This window comes from Rattus norvegicus, chromosome 2 (genome assembly GCF_036323735.1).
Source record: "Rattus norvegicus strain BN/NHsdMcwi chromosome 2, GRCr8, whole genome shotgun sequence".
Classification (NCBI taxonomy): Eukaryota; Metazoa; Chordata; class Mammalia; order Rodentia; family Muridae; genus Rattus; species Rattus norvegicus.
The window spans coordinates 198,112,861-198,132,684 of NC_086020.1; the positions used below are offsets into that span (position 1 = coordinate 198,112,861).

Consider the following 19,824-nt stretch of genomic DNA (forward strand, 5'->3'; position numbering starts at 1 on the left):
GGAGCTATGTTCCGCCGCCTGAGGTCATGAGGATCGAAGGAGATGAGAGTGCAGAGGCATTGAGTGGGTCCTGCCCCAGGTTGGTGGTCAATAATTTTAATGACATGCATGGTCTGAGTCAATATTGACTCCATCCTTCTAGCAGCAAAACCCGAAAGTCATTCAGTCCTCCTTTTCTCACATTCCTCACCAAAACCACTAGAAATTCTTGCCTTCTTGGCCAGGTATGATAGCAAATACCTTTAATCTCAGCAGTGGGGAGGCAAGACAGGTAGATCTCTTGAGTTCGAGACCAGCCTGGTCTATAGAGAGAGAGTTCTAGAACAGACAGGACTACCCAGTGAAACCCTGTCTGAGAAAAACAGCAACAAGAAACCCTGCCTTCCTTTCCACTATCCAAGACCTCGCCTCTTCTCACTTCTTGCTGTTCCTGTTCACCCAAGCTGTCACTGAAGCTTTCCAGAATACTACCCATTGCCTGTCAGTCCTTTCTAAATATAGAATCCAGAGGGTACATACAACCTTCCATGGCTCTCTACTTCCTTCTCAACAGTCCACGCTTTCTAGCAGGGAGGACAGCTCCTAATCTGCCCACTGCCATCTCCATGACACTCATGACATGGGACACACATTCCCCAGTGCCCACTCAATTCCATCTTCCCCACCCTGTACAAGGGCCTTTACCCCTGCAGTTACTGTTTTCTGCCTCAACCTCATTCTGCCTTCCTCACACCAGGGAACTTCCTGATTTAATCTCTGTATTGTTGTCTGTTACATCTCCTAGATCTCACAAGGATTCCCATTCGAATGAGGCAATCTCACAAGAAGTCTGGGAAACAGCTTAGGCAACCTACTTCTCTCAATGGCAAAACCCTCAGGTTTTCTACAGAAAAGGGGTGATCTCAACAGGTCTGTGGTACAGGGTTGAGAGGCAATGGACAATGGCTACTCTGTCCCTCTGTCTCCTCCTCTTTAAGATTTTCTTACCTGGGAGTCAGATACATACTTGGCTACAGACACATGTCTTTGGTCCCATCTGCACAGCTGAAGTTAGTTACACTCATGAGTCCCAACTTTCCCAGCTGCTTCCTTGAAGGGGGAAAAAGGAAAGTAGTGTAGACAATACAAGCAAAAAGCTGTCTGGCTTATGAAATGACTTCTTCTCCTTCTCCTTCTCCTTCTCCTTCTCCTTCTCCTTCTCCTTCTCCTTCTCCTTCTCCTTCTCCTTCTCCTTCTCCTTCTCCTCCTTCTCCTCCTTCTCCTTCTCCTTCTCCCTTCTTCTTCCTCCCCCTTCCTTCTCCTTCCCTGCCTTCTCCCTCTCCTCCTCCCACCCCTTCTCCCCCATAGAGATAGGGTTTCTCTGTGTAGCCCTGGCTGGCCTGGAACTCAGAAATCCACCTGCCTCTGCCTTCCAAGTGCTGGGATCAAAGGTGTGTGTGTGCCACCACCACCAGACTGAAGTTGGGGTTTCTGATCCAGTTCTCAGAGCAAACACACTCTGTCTTATTTCCAGTGCCTTCTCAAGATGCTGTCCTCTTGAGAGCCACTCCATCTGAGCACTGTATCTGAGGCCGCTCCAGGCTCTCTCTTCTGCCCCACTGTCCCTCTTTTTGCAAGACTGCGTCCTCCACCTGATACCCATCTCCCACTCTCCCTTCCTTCCCCTGGTACTATGTGTAGGGTTTCAGATCTTTTTAATTCAGACCTATGCAACAAATCAAGGCAGACCTGGCCTCCAGGTTCTCCCAGCATACCCCACTCTCTGTGCTGAACTTTCCAGCCCAGAAGCCGGACTTCCTCTCACTCAAAGGCTCTTCATTATGTAATCCAGTCATTTGGTTCTCAATCCCTCTCCCTCTCCCTCTCCCTCTCCCTCTCCCTCTCCCTCTCCCTCTCCCTCTTCCTCTCCCTCTCCCTTTCCTCCCTCCCCCTCTCCCTTTCCTCCCTCTCCCTCTCCCTGTCCTCCCCCTCCCTCTCCCTTTCCTCCCTCTCCGTCTCCCTCTTTCACACTCCCCCTTTCCTCTCTCCTTCTCCCTCTCCTTTCTCTTCTCTCCCCTCTATCTCCCTCTGCTTGGCTACTTCCCTGACCTACCTCCTGTGTGAACGCGCCCAAAAGCTGCCCCAAATAAACCTGCCTTTATGCTTTACTTTGGTTTGAATTGGCTCATTTCATGGGCAGAGAATATTCTCATCTGGTACCATACATTGAGGTCCACTTCTTTGGGACGGTAGTTTCTTCTATGGAAATAGTATCTTTAATCTTAGAGTATGGACAGAACAATGGATATAATAGGCTTTGAATCTTTCAAGTTTTGATCAAACCTAAGATAAATGGGAAGCTGTACAGTTGGGATCAGGGCCTATCCAGAGCGAGTATAACAAAGAAACCCAAACTAGAGGACCGAAGGGGTGCTGAACATGACCTCTGTATGCAAAGCTCACTTTGGCTAGGCACTTGCAATATGACCGGAGTGGATCAGGAATCCCTACTTTATATGCCAGACAGCACCATGATTTTTTAAAAAAGATTTATTATTTTATTTATATGAGTGCATTGTAGCTGTCTTCAGACACCAGAAGAGGCATCAGATCTCATTACAGATGGTTGTGAGCCACCATGTGGTTGCTGGGAATTGAACTCAGGACCTCTGGAAGAGCAGTCAGTGCTCTTAACCACTGAGCCATCTTTCCAGCCCCATAATTTTTTTTTTAAGATTCATTTTCACTTATGTGTATGTATTTGTGTGTCGCGTGCATGCATGCATGTGTGCATGTGAGACATGTGCACTGTGGAAGAGTGTCAAATCCTCTGGAACTGGAGCTACAATTGTTTGTGAATCACTTGACTTAGACACTTGGAATGAAATTGAGTCCTTGGGAGAGCAGCACAGGCCCTTAATTATGGAGCCTTCCCTCCACCCTGGCTCTCTGAGTCTTACACTGTCGATCTTAAACATTCTTACCAGTCTTCCACCTATCTGGTTGTGAATGAAATAGGGACCTAGGCAGCCGGAACACTCTCTGACAGTAAGGCCCAAAGAGGAAAACATGTTGAGCAAGTTCACAGCCTATTGTTAATAACAAGGCAATGCTTAGGAGAAGCCTAGGACACCACAAGCCTAGGATATGCATCAGCAGAACTTGGCTTAGCAGAGGGGCATCACAAAGGGCTTCTTTGAGGAGGGGTGCATTCGCACTGAGAACTACTTGCAAGGCATTGATTAATTCTAAAAATTTCCAGATGCCAAGCGGGTTCCCTACATATAGTACCCAGGAAACTGGATATTGTGGCCTGGAGTCCCTAGCCCACATAGGGTCACAAGTAAGGAGCAGGCACGGGGATGGGATGTCCTAAGAGCCTAGGCAGGGACTCTAGCAATCTGAGGGCTGCTCCTCAACCCTCCTGACCTTGCCCATCCCCCCAGCATACCTACCCTTGAACACACTGAGCCAATAGGACAGGACAGCAAGGTTTTGGCAGCTCGGCCACCCGTGGATGCAGCGGGGCAGGGCCCCATGACCTCATCGCTATGGAGTCTTACACCCCTGCCAGCAGAAGAATATAAACAGGGAAAAAATCCCCTCCACATTTGCTGAGGAAGGCCGGGACTTTGCAGACTCCTGCAGACAATGTGCCTGCTCAGGAGGCCTGAATGGAATTCGGAATTCGAAAGTACTTGTTTCTTGGCAGAAAAAAATTCCAAAGATTGCTCAACATTCCTTTGACTCCAGGAGCGGAGTTTGGCAGCAGTCTATGAAAGCCTGAAGGAATGGGAACCTGTGGGTGTGCCCTGCAGTGTGGCCAGCACAGGCTGGGGAATAGCCCCTCTGCTCTACTCCCTGGGGCATGAGCGAGAGGGGAGAGAGTAGGGGTTTGAAGTTCTTGCCCTCCCAATGAAGGAGCTGCCATGTTTCAAAGCCAGCCAGGGACTGGGAAGCCAGACTCTGTGTCTCTATGCAAAGCCCTATTTTCATAACTGTCAGGAAACATGGGAGTAACTCACTCCCTTGTAGCCTTCCTGTGGTTGCCAAGGAGATGAGCTCCCTCTCCCCAGCGTGCTGCTTGATACTGGCAGATAGTGCTTGACATTTCTCCTCCTCCATGAAGCCTGCTCTCTGCCTGGGTTGATTTCACCTATCAGCACCTCTAGGCCCTTATATATCATGACTCATGTTGTGGCTGTTTCTAGAAATGTCTACCTTCTATCAGACAAGAAGGGAAACTAGGGCCTTTTTTATGCCTGTAGAATCCTACAGGTTCCAGTTGGTAAGAGATCTGGATACCAAGATGTTTAAAACTGGCAAGTTGTATGGAAAGTTGGAAGAAGAGGAATGTGTTAAATAAGTTGAAATGCATGTTCATGGTCCTTGCATCAACAATGCTAAGTAGCTGCTGGCAATGTCATTTTCAAAATTATGAGAAGATGGGAAATATTTAAATTAGCAAATCCATACTGGCCATTATCACTGTTTTAGTGTTTGCTGATTTTCTGTGTAGATGTGAAATACAGTAAGATCCTCCACTGTGTGATATGTGTGGAGATAAATATTAAACTGGATTAAGTGTGGAAGATATATCACTGTGGAAGTAAGAGCAAACAGCCTCTGGGGTATAGGTATGAGGCTATATTATCATAAAAAAGTACAATACAAAGAAAATGAAAATTTCACCAGAGAGTTTTGACTTTAAAATGAAATGTTCCCCCGAGGCTCACATGGTGAGTGCTTAGTCTGATGCATTCTGGGAGGTTCTGAACACTTTAGGAGGAGGGGTCTAAGGGAAAGCAAGCTTCTGGGAAGGCATGCTTAACTTGGTCCCCACTCCATTCTTCCCCCTCTGCTTCCTGTTCACCATGGTTAGGAGCCCCCACCCCCCTGCTAAAAATGGCTCCTGCCACTACTGTGGTGGATCTCACCACAGGCTCAGAAACAACAGAGTCCCACTGGACAGCAGACTGTGAAACTGTGAGCTACAAAATCTTTCCTCTAAAGCTGTTGATGTAGGGGGTTGGGTGTCTTTGTGGAGAGTCTGGTGACACACACTTAGCACTCTACTAAATGGACCGCAGAGCTGGCAGTCCCTAAACTCACCCACCTAGTTCTCAGAAGAGGAGAGCCCTAATTGCTTTGAGAATGAAGACAGGGAATGTCTAATTTTATACACTCAGCATAGTTGACATATACATTCAATGAACTTAGGTATCGTATGTATTTTTCTTTGAGACTATCTTAAGTAACTCTCCATCCTATTAAGTATGTGCTTTTTCCTTTGTGTCGGTGTGTGGAATGCGCATGTGGGCTCACGGTGCAGACTGATGTGCAGGCAGAGGCGGCATCTACAGTTACTTCTCTGTATTATTATTTTGAGACAAACCCTCTCAATGAACCTGAAGCACACTGTTTTGGCTAGTCTGGCTGTCCAGGGAACCCTGGGATCCTCCTGTCTCTACTTTCTAGTTCTGGAGTTAACATGACATTCACCTCCATGCCTGACTTTTTTATATGGGTCTGGGGATTTGAAATCAGGTCCAAATGTCTACACAGCAAGCACTTTATCTACTGGGCCATGTCTTCAACTCTAAGTATTATTATTAAAGCGTGTCATTATTGCAGACATTTTGTAGTTTTGGTTGGTAGTGGTATGAACAAGACAGGGGAGGGAAAGAGGGAGCGAGAAGGGGAGAGGGAAAGGGAGAGAGAAAGGGAGAGAGAAGGGGAGAAAGAAGGGGAGAGGGAAAGGGAGAGAGAAAGGGAGAGAGAAGGGGAGAAAGAAGGGGAGAGGGAAAGGGAGAGAGAAGAGGAGAAAGAAGGGGAGAGGGAAAGGGAGAGAGAAAGGGAGAGAGAAGGGGAGAAAGAAGGGGAGAGGGAAAGGGAGAGAGAAGAGGAGATGGAGAGAGAAGGGGAGAGGGAAAAGGAGAGAGAAGGGGAGAGGGAGAGAGAAGAGGAGAGGGAAAGGGAGAGAGAAGAGGAGAGGGAAAGGGAGAGGGAAAGGGAGAGGGAAAGGGAGAGAGAAGGGGAGAGGGAGAGAGAAGAGGAGAGGGAAAGGGAGAGAGAAGAGGAGAGGGAAAGGGAGAGGGAAAGGGAGAGGGAAAGGGAGAGAGAAGAGGAGAGGGAGAGAGAAGAGGAGAGAGAAAGGGAGAGGGAAAGGGAGAGGGAAGGGGAGAGGGACAGGGACAGAGAAGGGGAGAGGGAAGGGGAGAGGGAAAGAGGAGAGAATTTCTTGACAGAAAAGGAAAGTACAGCATTATGGGATGCTTGGCTGGTCGCACCCTTCCAAGTTCTGCACCTGTTTGAGATTCTGGGATTTTATACTATCATTATGGGTACAGATCGCCAGTGTACCGAAGGAATCAGACGTTTGCTATGTGTTTCACACGTGCTACATCCTCTGGTGCTTCATCCCTAGGCCAGTCTGCGTGTGTGTGTGTGTGTGTGTGTGTGTGTGTGTGTGTGTGTGTGTGTATGTGTGTATATGTATTATGAATGTATGTACCTATCTACCTACCTATCTGCTTACTTATTTGAGACAGGGTTTTGCTGTATAACAAAGGCTGCCCTGAACCCCTCGCTTGCCTTGCTTCAGTCTCCTGCATGCTGAGATTTGAAGACTGCATCACTAAGCTCAGCTTCATATCAGAGTTTTTAAAAGCAGTTGTTCTTGTTCTTTTCTTTCTCCTTCATCCAGAGAGATCTTTTACTTCATCCAAAATGTTTTTTTTTAAAGATTGTTGAAATGTATTTCCAAATTTTCCTCCAGAGAAGCTGTTAAATTTACATTCCACAGCTAATAAGAGTGTGTGGCCCGCAGCCCTGGGAAGGGCTTGGGAGTCATGTCCTGCCTGTTAAACTAGTGAATGGGCTTGAGATTTCGGCTGGCAGGCAGTGATGGAGTTAGGCAGATGCTTTGGTGTGGGGGATTAAATCTGAGAAGGGCTGGCTGGTGATACCTAGGTTGTGTGTCAAGATGGGGATGTTCTGGTTGTTAAGCAGAGTGGCGGGTGGGGGGGGGGGATTGGGATCAGGAAGCTAGAAACTGGATTTGGAAATACTGCACATTCAAAGTAAACAAAGCCCCACAGAAGAGTCAAAGGATGAGTAGTCAAAAGCACATTTCTCCAAAGAAAACCTGCAAATAGTTAAAGAATAACCAAATGTCAGTTTCAGATTTCATTCATTCCACTGGAAGACAAATCACAGAATTCAAAATTTTTACAATTTTAAAGGAGGGACATGGGAATGAGTCACATAAAAGCTGGGGGAACAGAGGTGTAGAAGAGACCGCAGCTGACAGAACTCTGGTCTTTTTTTCTCTACAAATCATTCTGTGGCGTTGTCATGTGACAGGAAGTGGGGATCAATAGTGTATAGCTCATCTCTCCAGAGGGTTAGTGTCTTAGTTAGGGTCTATTGCAGTGATAAAACATCATGACCCAAAGCAACTCGAGGGGAAAGGGTTTATTTCAGCCTTTGGTTCTACATCACAATCCGCCATTGAAGAAAGTCAGGGGTGAGACTTGGAGGCAGAAACTGGAGGACAAGCAAGCCATGGATGAATGCTACTTACTGGCTTGCTCCCCATAGCTTGCTCAGCTTGCTTTCTAACAGCATCCAGGACCAGCAGCCCAGGAGCGGCACCAACCCACGGAGAGCTGGGTTCTTTCACAGTAATTATCAATCAAGAAAATGCACCACAAGTTTTCCCACAGGCCAGTCCGGAGGCAGTGTTCTCTTAATTGAGATTCCCCTTCTGAAATTTTGTCAAGTTGACATAAAACTAGCCAACACAGCTACTGGAACCTAATTCTGTCCTCAAGGCCAGAATCTCAGGGAAGGGCTCTGGTTGACCCCTGTCAATCAGCTGTGGCCTGAGGGTGAGCTGTGGAAATTGTTCACTGTGGATCTGTCAAGTGTGGCTTTCAAAATTTTAGCCAATTTTAATATAAAGGCTCTGGACACAGAATTCAGGAGAATGGAGCCTGTATGTGAATCATGCGATTAGAATTTCATAATTATTTTTAACCTCTTGTGCTGTACTCTGGGAAAATTCCTCAGTTTCATTTTCCAAAGCATGAATTATTTTGTTCAACTATGTTCTGTCCCAGGCCCTCCCATCTGTTCAGACCTTGCAGTCCTGCAGTCCTCACTTCCAAGGCGGCTGTTCACACGGTCTCCTTGATTCCTCCGCTCCCAGTTGTTTAAGAGTCATTTCCGAGTTGCTCTCCAATCTTCTTTTCATCTGGACGGAGCTCTCATAATGCTTTTCTTGGCAAGTTTTACATTTTCCTGTTTCTTTTCCATGGAGATGTTTGTTTCTTTTGAAGTGAAATGTGGCAGTATGATTCTTTTCTCTTTCAGTAGGGAAGTGTGACTTCTGACTGAATAGGTGCAGTTGGTGTGCGGGTGTGCGGGTGTGCGGGTGTGTTTTGACAGAATGTCACTACTTAGGCCAGGCTGACCTGAAATTCACTAAGTAGCTCTGCCTGGCCTTGGACTTGAGCTCTTCCTGCCCATCTCAGCTTCATGAGTACTGGGACTGCAGATCTGCAGCATTGAGTCTATCTCTCAGCAGTTTTCTTCATCTCTTTGAGGATATATTTCTGTTGGGGGAAGAGTACTGACTGCATAAAGGAAATCAGAGAAGGGGAGAAAACAGTTTGTTGTGTATGGAAGCAATGCTTGAAGCATGAGCATAGAGGGTCATTCAGTAACAAGTCCAAGGCCAGAGTTCTTAGGTATGTCTGTGCCTCTGGGTCAGGTCTCCATGTTGCTTCTCATGACCTGACTTCATTTACTATAAGATTATTACAAGCACCAACTGCCTCTAACCCACGTGGTATACAATGCTGATGAGAAACAAAGACGTTGTCATACATGCTTACCATTACTATCTGTGAGAAGAAGACCACCAGCAGCGGCTCCTGGTCCAACTCTTAGACACACCCAGCTGGGACGTTCTGGTGAGGTTGGAGGCCTGTGTGAACATTACAGTCTCCAGAGCAGAGCAGGGAGTGAGTCTTCCAGTCAGCCAGGATGGCCCTTCAGGTGTCTGTTACTCAGATGATTTCCTTTGCCCATATCTGTAGACACGTCATGCTTTTGGCAGTGAAGATTCCCTTGCCCAGGGCTAGACTACCTCAGGAACCAAACCACCACCTGTTGGTCTGAGTACTTTTAAATTGCCCTGGAGCAGAGTTTCCCAAACTTGTTCCATAATAGAAATTCTTGGGGAATCTGATAAAAATACAGATTTCCAATCATATTCCAGATCCACTGACTCTTCAGGGGAGGCGCCTTGGCATCTGCATTTTTAATCACGATCTGGGAAAGTTTAGGAAATAACCACTTCAATAGCTGAGCCCTACACAGCTTCACCGGCTTGGGACTTTTATTTTTTATTTTTTAAGAACTAAACCCTTAATTCTTTCACCACACGATCATGAGTTCCTTTTGGTGCTGGTGATGGGGTGATCTATTGGCCAGTAAACAACTCTAGAAATGGTTGACCTGAGACTGTAACAGCAGAGGTCGGTGATAGTCCTAGGGGTTGCACCCACCCCCAACAGGAAACAGTGTCAAGGAAAGGCAGTGCCGTCTCCATGGCTGGGACTTTTGCTCACTGGGTGGGGTTGGGACAGTGATGGGAATTCCTGATGGGAAGAGGGGGTGCAACATTATGTGCTTGTCTGGTTGCACTCTTTTCTGGGTGTCACTGTTCCATGTTCCAAGACGCTGTGGCATCTTCATGGGTGCAGATCGTCAGTGTGTGGAGAGAAGTAGGATGTTGCTATTCAACAGGAGATAGGGCTGTAAACAAATGACAGGACTTGGCACTCATGACTGTTGACTGCTAACAGAAAGACCTCTCCTAAATGTAGTCACCTGTCCAGAGGATAACAAAGTCATGAGTCTTTGGGGGCAATCTCTCTCCCTCTCCCTCATATTTGCATAACACATTTCCTAGACCCATAGTTTAGGATCTGGGGGTGGGGTGGTGGTCATGGTCAGCACCCTCTCCCTGTCATAATTCAGTCATATGGGGCTCATCCATGTCTACACTCCAGAGCAAGCTTCTGTTCCTGTATCAAGGCCAAGGATGAGAGGAGTAGGCTAGAGAGGCATCTCAGAGATTAGAAGCTCTTGCTGCTCTTACAGAGGACCCAAGTTCAGTTCCCAGCATCCATGATGGGTGGGTCACAACTGGCTCTAAATCCAACTGCAGAGGATTGGACCCTTCCGGCCTCAACAGGCATTCAGGCACACACACCCTCTGTCTGTCTCTGTCTCTCTGTCTCCCTCATCCTCTCATCCTCATCCTCATCCTCTCTCTCTCTCTCTCTCTCTCTCTCTCTCTCTCTCTCTCTCTCTCCACACACACACACACACACACACACACACACACACACACGTAAATAAATCCTTTAAGAACACTGTATCAGGGAACTGTGACTGTGACTCGGCCGGCAGAGCGCTTGTTCAGCACGGAGCCTTCGGCTTGACCCCCAGCACGGTATGACTGGGGCGAAATAACGCACACCTGCAGTCCCAGCACTTGGAATGTAGAAGCAAGATCAAAAGTCCAAGGTCACCCACAGCTACATGTGGAATTCAAGGTCAGTCTAGGCTACAGGAGACGGCCAAAGAAACAAAAACAGCAAAAAACTCTTAGTGTACATGATAGACCCCAAACTGAAATGCTTTTCACAGATGTTGGGTGAAAGGGTCACACCCAGAAAAGCAGAGTGTCCCCACCTCCATCCTGGCTTCCCTCTGCTCATCCCACCCAGTTTTTGAACAGGCTTGGCTCAGAGAGCAGAAATGTGACCCTCCTGGAAGTGTCACTGACTCACCTCTCCCCACAGCTATGCACTTGGGGACTTCCCCCTCTAGTTGCAGAACTGACAAGGAAATGCTGTGTAGGGCTCAGTTGGGGCCTTCTACAGTTCAATCTTGTCCACATGCCTAGGAAAAGCATTTCCTGGGAGGGGATACTTCCTCAGAGAAGATAAACAATAAATGCAGTCCAATCAAAAGTACACATTCAAATGACAGTAAAAACTGTTGGAATGAAATGAAATAAAATCCCTCAATGCCTGTGTATTACTCTCGCTGCAATAACAAGTTGTCACCAGTTCATTGGCTTCAAACAACACAAACTTCCGGCTCTGTGGTCAGAAGTCCAACAGAGGTCTCATGGGTTACCCAAGCACTTTTCTGGATGCTCCTAGGCAGAATCCACTTATCTTTTCTAGCGTTTGAAGCTTTTACAAGCTTTTACATCTGACTCTTTCTTCTGTCTTTAAAACCAGCTGCCCAGTGAGTTCTCTAAACTCTATCTCAATGGGTCTCTTCAGACTCCTTCTCCCTTGTCAGACCCTTGTGACAGGACAACCCAGGGAAACCTGTCCTCCTCGGGGTCTGTTGATAAGATGTCTCACCATTTGCCATAGTGGTCTAGCCATAGAGGTTAAAAATGGACAGATGCTGTAATGATTTAGTTGTGACCCCATATGTTAGAAGCTTGACCTCCAGTATAAACATTGAGATGTGGTGGGACTGTCAGGAGGTAAGGCCCAACGAGAGGAGGGAAGCCTTGGGTTGTGCCTTTATAGAGGATTTACATAGTTCTTATAGGATCCAATGTTGCTGGGGCTTCTTGTCTTACTATTTGTCTCTATCTGTTGCACAAACTCCCACCATGGTGCTATCATAATATAACCCAATGAAAGGGCCCCCACCAGAGGACAAGTTAATGTAGTCGCCCAGTGTTGGACTTCTAGGCTCAAAGTATTAGCTAAATAAACTTCTCTGTTAAAAACAACAACAACAACAACAACAACGAAACTCCCAGCTTTGAGTATTTTGTTACAGTGATGGAAATTTAAGCATTGTCTTTGAGGGGGAGGGTAGGAACAGGGAGCAAGTGTTCTCTCTACCACAGTTAGTAGGAATATATTGCATAGACTCTTAAGTTCTCAGGAAGGATGTAAATTTCATGACACTTCTCCAAAGCAAATTGGTGGTTGGGAAAATAAGCCATAAAGTGTCTTCGTCCAGCCAATGTTTCTGATACTCTGTTCTCAAGAATTGGTGCTAATTCTGTGCCTGTGCATGTGGGTGGGTGTGGGTGTGGGGCTCTCAAGTGTTCATCACTGCTTTATCATTACTACTGTCCTCCCCAAACTGGAAATAACCTTACTGTCCAGTCGCAGAAAGGCTCACTAAGCCACACCATATCCATATAAGGAAACATTAAGCTGACAGTGAAAATTTTATTCATGAAACTTTCTTATAAAAATACACGGTTCGGTCCCCAGCTCCGAAAAAAAAAAAAGAACCAAAAAAAAAAATACACATATGTCCTAATGTTAAGTCAAACTTAATTTTGTTGTGAACATAACACAGATACAAACATAAAATAGACTATATGAAAAACAAAAAAGGGATATAAAGTAGTCATAGACTCCGCCTGGAAAGGAAAGTGTGATTGGCCATGGAAGTTAGCGAAGGCCTGTGGGCCCATCTGGAGCCTAGGCGAGAAAGCCAGGCCTCTAGCACAAGCTTCCCTTAGGTCCTAATGGACTTCTGGGCAGGTAAACATTGCACTAGGATAGGGCTGGGGAGGTGGCTCCATGGGTGGGTAAAGCTCTTGCTACAAAGGCCGGAGGGCCTCAGTTCTCGTAAAGCAGGGAGAATTCGTAATCTGTGATGTAGAAAGCAGAGCTGGAAGCTTGTGAGCCATCCAGTCTGTGCATACAGTGGTAAGCAATAATAGATCCAGGTCCAAGAGGGTAGAGAGTAAGACTGACAACTGATACATGCAGCGCCATATGTATACGTGCACTCACACATATAAATATGAACACACATGTTCACACACACCGCTGCCACCGCCGCCGCCATCACCACCACCCTAAACATCAACTGTCTCTGTCTGAACCAGCCTGCCTTCTAAGGACTCCTGCTAGATTTGTTTGAGGAACTTTATGAAAATGTAGATGCCTAGGGCCTGCTCACCTCCAGAAGATCCCATAAGGTTGTGTCTGGCAAGTTAAACATTCCCTTGAGATACCACAAGCTTTCTTCATTCAGAATCACAGCATCTGGTCAAGGCCCACCCCTCTCTCGGTCTTCTCCGGATTCCTTTAGTATGCTGTGTCAGGAACTAAGTGTTCATGTCTGGCTTTATCATGATTCCCAGTAGATTAGCTCCCCACTTGTTACTGTTAGGAGAATATCCAGAGGCCCCTGAGAGCTGCTGGCACTGACTGGGTTCCAGCAACCCCTGCGGCTACTTTAGAGCTTGTCCTTCTGTGTTTTGGTCTGTCTCTCTCCATCCCTCCACATCCTACTTCAGATGAGTCTGCAGGTCAGCTTTAGTCATTTATTCGCCTTCCCTCTTTGCAATTAGCCACTGGGTTACCCATGTTCTCTTTGACTATGCAGATTATCTCCCTCCATTTTTTGAGACCCAGTAGATTAAAGTTCTCTTCAGGACCAATTAGAAAAACCCTAAAGAGGGGTTGGGGATTTAGCTCAGCGGTAGAGCACTTGCCTAGCAAGCGCAAGGCCCTGGGTTCGGTCCCTAGCTCCGGAAAAAAAAAAAACCCTAAAGAAAAAACAAACAAGAGATAAGCAGTATAACAGCCAAGAGTCAGAATTCTAGAGCCAGAGTTCAAATCCTGGTTGAGTGAATGTAGACAAGACATAGGATCTTTGTGCCTCAGTTTCCATATTTGTCAGTGAGGGTGATCATCATACTATTTCCTTGGGTTCTCAGAATTTGGCAAGCTAATGATACACCCAAACATTGCCCAGGCCAGAGCTTTATGTTCCATGTCCATGGAGTTAACCAACTTCGGACTGAAAATATTCATATGTATGCATGTGGTGTGTACATATGTGTTCATGTGTGCATGTAGAAGCCCGAGGACAATGTTGAGTGTCTTCTTCTATAGTTGTCCACCTTATGTTTTGAGCCAGGGTTTTATTGAACCTAGAGCTCACCTATTTGCCTAGATTGGTTAGTCAATGAGTTCTAGGGCTCTACCTGCCTCCGCCCTCCCTCCTCTAATGCTGAGCTTACAGATGTGCGTCATTGCACCGGGCTTTTTGTCGGGTGTTGGAGATCTGAACGTAGAGCTCTCATCTTCTCTTGCATCATGAATATTTTTTTAAATTGAAGCTACACTCAACATTGACACACAAACCTATTTTCTATTCACTAAGCAATGAAGGATAAGAACTACACATTGCATTTATAGTGAAATTAGGTATCCAATTAGTTACTTCTTTTGTTTTTGTTGCTCTGATAAAATACCTCAACAACAGGCACATAAGAGAAGGTTTATACCCTGGGCTCACGGTTCCAGGGTATAATTAATCTTGGTGGGGATGGTGTAAGGACTCAAGCTTAGCTGGTCACATGGCATCTACAGGAAGGAAGCAGAGAGTGCTGGTGCTCAGCACTTGTCTCATTCAGTCCAGGATTCAAGCCTAGGGAATGGTGCTGCCCACATTTGAGGTAAGTCTTTCCATCTCAATTAACCTAATCATGATACTCCCTAACAAACATGCCCAGAGATTGGTTTCCAAGACAATTTTAGGTCCTATCAAGTTGACAATATAACAGTCACAGGTATCCAAATTTATCTAGAGATGATAAAAAGCTTACAGGAGCCTTTTCATAGGTTATACTATCTGGGTAACATCATTCGTTCTCTTTAGTATAAGGGACTTTGCACAACCAAGGATGTCACTACAGGGGCAGGAGTATGGCATTCTGAAACCAGCCTCTGCCCCATACACAGAGCTTTGACTGTGTGGTAAGTATGTCAGCTCCTGCAGATGCCATGAGAACTGCTTAATCTCCTTTATGAATGCAATTTTAGTGACTAGAGGCCCTTACTGTGCAGAAGGAACCTGCTGCTTTCACTGGAGGAAGCAAATTATAAGGAAGAAGCTGAGAAATCTGCATGAGTCAAAAACCCAAATAAAAGAATGTGGCTAAAAAGGGAGAGAAAATTTTAAAACTTGAAATTCTCATTGGCCAATCACACATTCACCAAGGCAACAGTCCTGGATCCTTCCTCCTCCTCGGTTCCTTCACATTCTGCCCCAGCAAGCAGTGGCTTTGTCTTCCTCCTTCTCCCTACTCCTGCATCACCGGCTCCCATTCAGGCGACCTTCGTTTTCCCTCTGAGCCATGGCCACAGCTCCTGGTCTGTGCTCCATGCCCACCCACTTTGGCCCCCTTCAGTAATCCAGTGTATTCCCCACTCCCCCACAGTAGCCAGAAATACAAACGTAGGCCATCAGGGTGGCTCAGCAGGCCAAGGTATGTATCACCATGTGTGTGCCGCACCACAGAAGGACAGAAACAACTCCCACAATGTTTCCTAATCTCCACACCTGTTACATGGATTATACATGCCCCATACAGTAAATAAATAAATGTTAAAAATCTGAAATACAAACCTAATTTTATTCTTACCATAGATATCCTATTGCCATAACCTGGTTCTAAAAGAATAAAGTAAAAGCCTTAACATCTCACCAGACCCTCTAGAGTCTGGACCACACTTATCTCAACTTATTTGGTTGAGACCAAAGGGGTCTCAACCCACAGGTTGAGAACCATGATTCTACATTATCAGCATCTTTTTCTGCTTTACCCATGATGCCTTCCTTCAGTCTTGCATAATGATGAAGCTTCCTCAGGTCAGAGAGCCTCTGCATGTATTATTCTCTTTCTGCACCTTGTTCTCTCCTTCCTTAAAAATTTAATAGATTTATTTATTTATTTATTTGTTTGTTTGTTTGTTTTCAAGGCAGGGTTTCTCTGTGTAGCTCTGGCTGCCCTGAAACTCCATCTACAGACCAGGCTAGCCTTGAATTCACAGAGATCCACTTACTTCTGCCTCCTAAAGTTGTGTGCACAGCCACTGCCCAGCTATGACAACAATAACAACAACTACTACTACTACTGCTGCTGCTGCTGCTTCTCCTCCTCCTTCAATTTATTTATTTATGTATGTATGTATTTATTTATTTATTTTAAGTATATGAATGTATATGACTGTATCTGCATGTACATCTGTGAGTCAGAAGAGAGCATCAGATCTCACTATAGGTTGTGAGCCACCATGTGATTGGTCAGCGACAGAGTTCGTGTCCATCTCCTCGCCCATTCCTATCCTCACACACAGCCTCTACGTCCACCAACACGGAGAAACACTGCAGTTTGTCGGTCAGTGAACCCACATTAACACTGTCTACCGCTAAACACGACCGTTTAATTTACACCAGTGCTGACTGTATGGACAACCTGTGGATTTAAAGAACTGGGCTATGGCAGGTGGCGCCTGGCAGTAGTTCTCCACCTTCCTGATGCTGCAACCCATTAATACCTCGTGTTGTGGTGAAGCCCCCCTCCCAACCAGAGCATTATTTTTGTTGCTACTTTATAACTTTTTTTTTTGGACCTGGGGACCAAAACCAGGGTCTTGCGCTTGCTAGGCAAGCGCTCTACCACTGACCTAAATTCCCAACTCCATATATCTAATATGCACAGGTTGAGAACCATGATTCTATATCATCATATAGAACTTTTTACTCTTCTAAAAGTCCCTTGTTATACATAGTGTACTCTTCCTTCTTCTCAGACCCCTGGTAAGTACTGATATCTTGATACTTTCCTAGTGTTGTTTCTTCTAGAGCATTCTATCATTGAAATAATGCACTACATGGCTTTCCAGATTGGCCTCTCTCACTGAGCAATATGTTTTTAAGATTCCTTCGTATCTCCATGGCATGATAGCTCATTCCTTTATCATCTGAGTAATAGTTCACTGCAGGGCTGCATCTGTTTGTCCTTTTTCTGATGAAAGGACATCTTGGTCGCTTTCAAGTCCTGACTATTATAAACACAGCTGCTGTAAACATCTGCACGTAGATTTTTGTATGGATGTAAGTTTTCAACTCCCTTGAGCAAATACCGAGGAGCAAGCCTGCTGTGTCGTTTGGCAAGAGCGTTTCGCTTTGTAAGAGCCCACCAAACCGTCTCTCCATTCCATCTCACCGACAGGAAGTCAGTGTCTCGTTGATTCACTCCTTTTTAGCTTTTGGCATTGTCCGTGTTTTGGGCTTTAGCCGTTCTACTTGTATAAGATTGTGGTGGGTTTTGGTGTGTCTAGAAATAGAAACTTGCGTGTTAGGCAAGCTCTCAGTCACTGAGCTACACCTCCAGCCCCACCGTTATTGTTTTAATTAGCAGTTTCCTAAGGATCACACATCAACACTTTTTCACACCTTCGGGCCATCAGTGCATCATCTTCTTTGATGTATGTTCTGTGGACACCCTTTGCCCGTTTTTTAAACTGGTGGTTTCCTCTCCTTTTATGACTTTAGGAAATGCTCCATCTATGTCTTAGATCCCAGTTATCTTTCCTCCATCTTTTTATGAGCTCTTAGAGTAGTAAGTGTGCTGCACATGTCTGGAACTGTGATCTTATACATATTCATAAAATTCTTTGAATGATGTCTGTTTTTCTTGTGTTTGTAAGAGCAGACAGCACATCCAGCCTTGGTTCCTGGACTGACTGCTGAGAATGTTAGTACTGGCCCTAACGCAGCAGGACCTACGTTAACAGAAGGAAGGGTGCCTAATAACCTCACGTAAGGTGAAGGAGGAAAAGGGGTCCTCTTGCAGAGAGCACATCCAGTACAAGGGGAGCACAGGATTCCAAAGACCATTTACAATGGGAGGGGAGGGCAGGAGGCCAAATGTGATTCCCAAAGCAGAACAACCAAACCCATGGGACCAGTGCCGGGGATGCTAATGTGTACACTGGGCCAAGACATAAACAAATGTCAGGAAAACGTTTCTTTCTTCTTCTTTTAACTATTTGAAGCAAGAAAACAGCCAGGCCAAGCCAGGTCCCATACATATTAGAGGAGGGTTTTTAATGCACTGGATTGCTCTCCCTCAAGAGGAGTAATTCTCTAACCGGAAGGCAGTAAAGACAATTCCAGAGGGAAGACGTCAGACTGGAGGTCAGTGCCGAATCTGGGGACGCTCACACTGATTGGACTCCGACTTCAGATGAACCTCATTAGAACTTGGGGACAGAACTGTAGAGCCATCATCCACAATTTCTGAGAAACCTGGGCAAGAAGCCCAGTACCCAGGATGTGTGAAATGTTAGTCAGCTTTCAAAAAGCAAGAATGTGCAAATGGAGTAAATCTCATGGCCTCTGACTTCCAAAGTTGAGATTAATTAATGCTATGAATCTGGACTAGATTTGTAACAGAGTGCCTAGAAAGTGGAATTTAAAAAATTTTCTGCCTCAGTAAGCTTCCATTTGAAAATTGCCAGCAAGCAAGATGAAGACAGCCAGCTTCCTTGGAGGAAGACCGTCCCTAGAATAATCACATAAGCAATCTTCTTCAGCCAAGGGAATGTGGGCATCTACACCAGTACCCGAGGGTGAGTTGTGGCTTTTCCTCCTAACTGGTAGCTTGATGGAAGCTGTTATCTGTATTTCTTGGTGTGAAATTGCTGATTTCTGGAAACAACTGAGCAAAATTCCATAGGACAAGGAGACTTCTCTGGAGAAGGCAGAACTAATTTCTACAAAGGCTAAGTATTATCAGATCTCTCCTGGGCTGAGGTGGACATACCTGAATCAGGCATGGCTTCCACCAAAAACCACCATGGGCTCTCTAGTTATGGGAGTTTGGAGGTAGAAGGCCTGGCTTCAGGAACCCAATGGAGCCTCTTGGCCCAATATGCCAATTAAAGGTGAGTAATGGTGACAAAAAGAGATTTAATCAATATGCACATCGGGAAGAGGGACAGATAAAGCTGACCACTGACCCTTCCCAAGTCCACTTTCAGGGATGATGTGAGGTTTGGGTGAACTGAGGAAGAATTGGAGCAGAGGTCAAGAGGCAGAACGAAGCAGACTTGGTCACTGCTTGGTCTGCTCGCCTGGGTTCCGGTTCTGGTTTTTGTACAGGTAGATTGGAAAGGTCTTTATTTCTTTAGGTTTCTCCTAATCCTAAGTTGATTACCTCTGCAGAGTGCTTCCTCCTCATCAGAGATAATTGTCCTCATTTGAGGGATGGTCCTGAGGCTCAGGCTCACCAGTGCTTACTTAGAGTTGGGGAATAAAGGCATAAAGACAGAAACAGTCCTACATCGTAGAGATGCTTATCAATATGTCCTGTTGTCCCTGGAACCCAAGGCTTAAGACAATGACTGGAGCACATTTCAAGACTACAGTAGTAAAAGCTAACAGTAATGTGACTAAAAGATGTATATGCAAAATGAAAACAGAAACGCCTGCTCTCAGTGAACCCAAAACTTTCTGAATACTTGTTCTCCTAAGGGAGAAATGGTGGCTTGATTGTCCTCTTGTTCATGCAACGGAGGCTGAAATATCCTCCCAGCCCATCTGCTCCAGGAGCCCAAGCAAGCATGCAACATTCTTGTCTCAGACTAACACTGGGGACACTAATGTCCTTTGAGGGAGCTGGAGTTTTAGTATCGGTTTAGTAAGTCTAGATGAAGCTTTCAGGTTCCAACAGCAACTCGGCTGGCAGCAACTGGGGAAGATGCAATTCCTTCAGCGAGAACCAACTATCGATCAAAGCCATGGAGAGGGAAGGGTTGGTGTTATCTCTAAGTCTAACGCAACTGCTACCCTTTGTAAGAAGAGGAAATATGGAGACCAAAGCAAGGACCTACTGGGCAGAGGCAGAAACAATCTTAAGGGGCAAAGAATGCCAAGGGCTTTTAGCAACCCAAGGAAGGCAGGGACTGA

At 45.8% G+C, this 19,824-nt stretch overlaps 1 long non-coding RNA gene across 3 annotated transcripts in view; it reads left to right on the forward strand.

Annotated features, from left to right (window-relative positions):
- LOC120100915 (uncharacterized) overlaps positions 1–19,824 on the forward strand; it is a 72,139-nt gene that overhangs the window by 12,673 nt on the left and 39,642 nt on the right. For 2 of the 3 annotated variants that reach the window (XR_005501203.2, XR_005501204.2), the window contains exon 1: positions 7,040–18,485. The exons of the other annotated variant lie outside the window; for it this stretch is intronic. This is a non-coding gene — a long non-coding RNA (uncharacterized LOC120100915). Of the gene's footprint in view, positions 1–7,039; positions 18,486–19,824 lie in introns of those variants that run through there. 3 annotated transcript variants of the gene reach the window in all.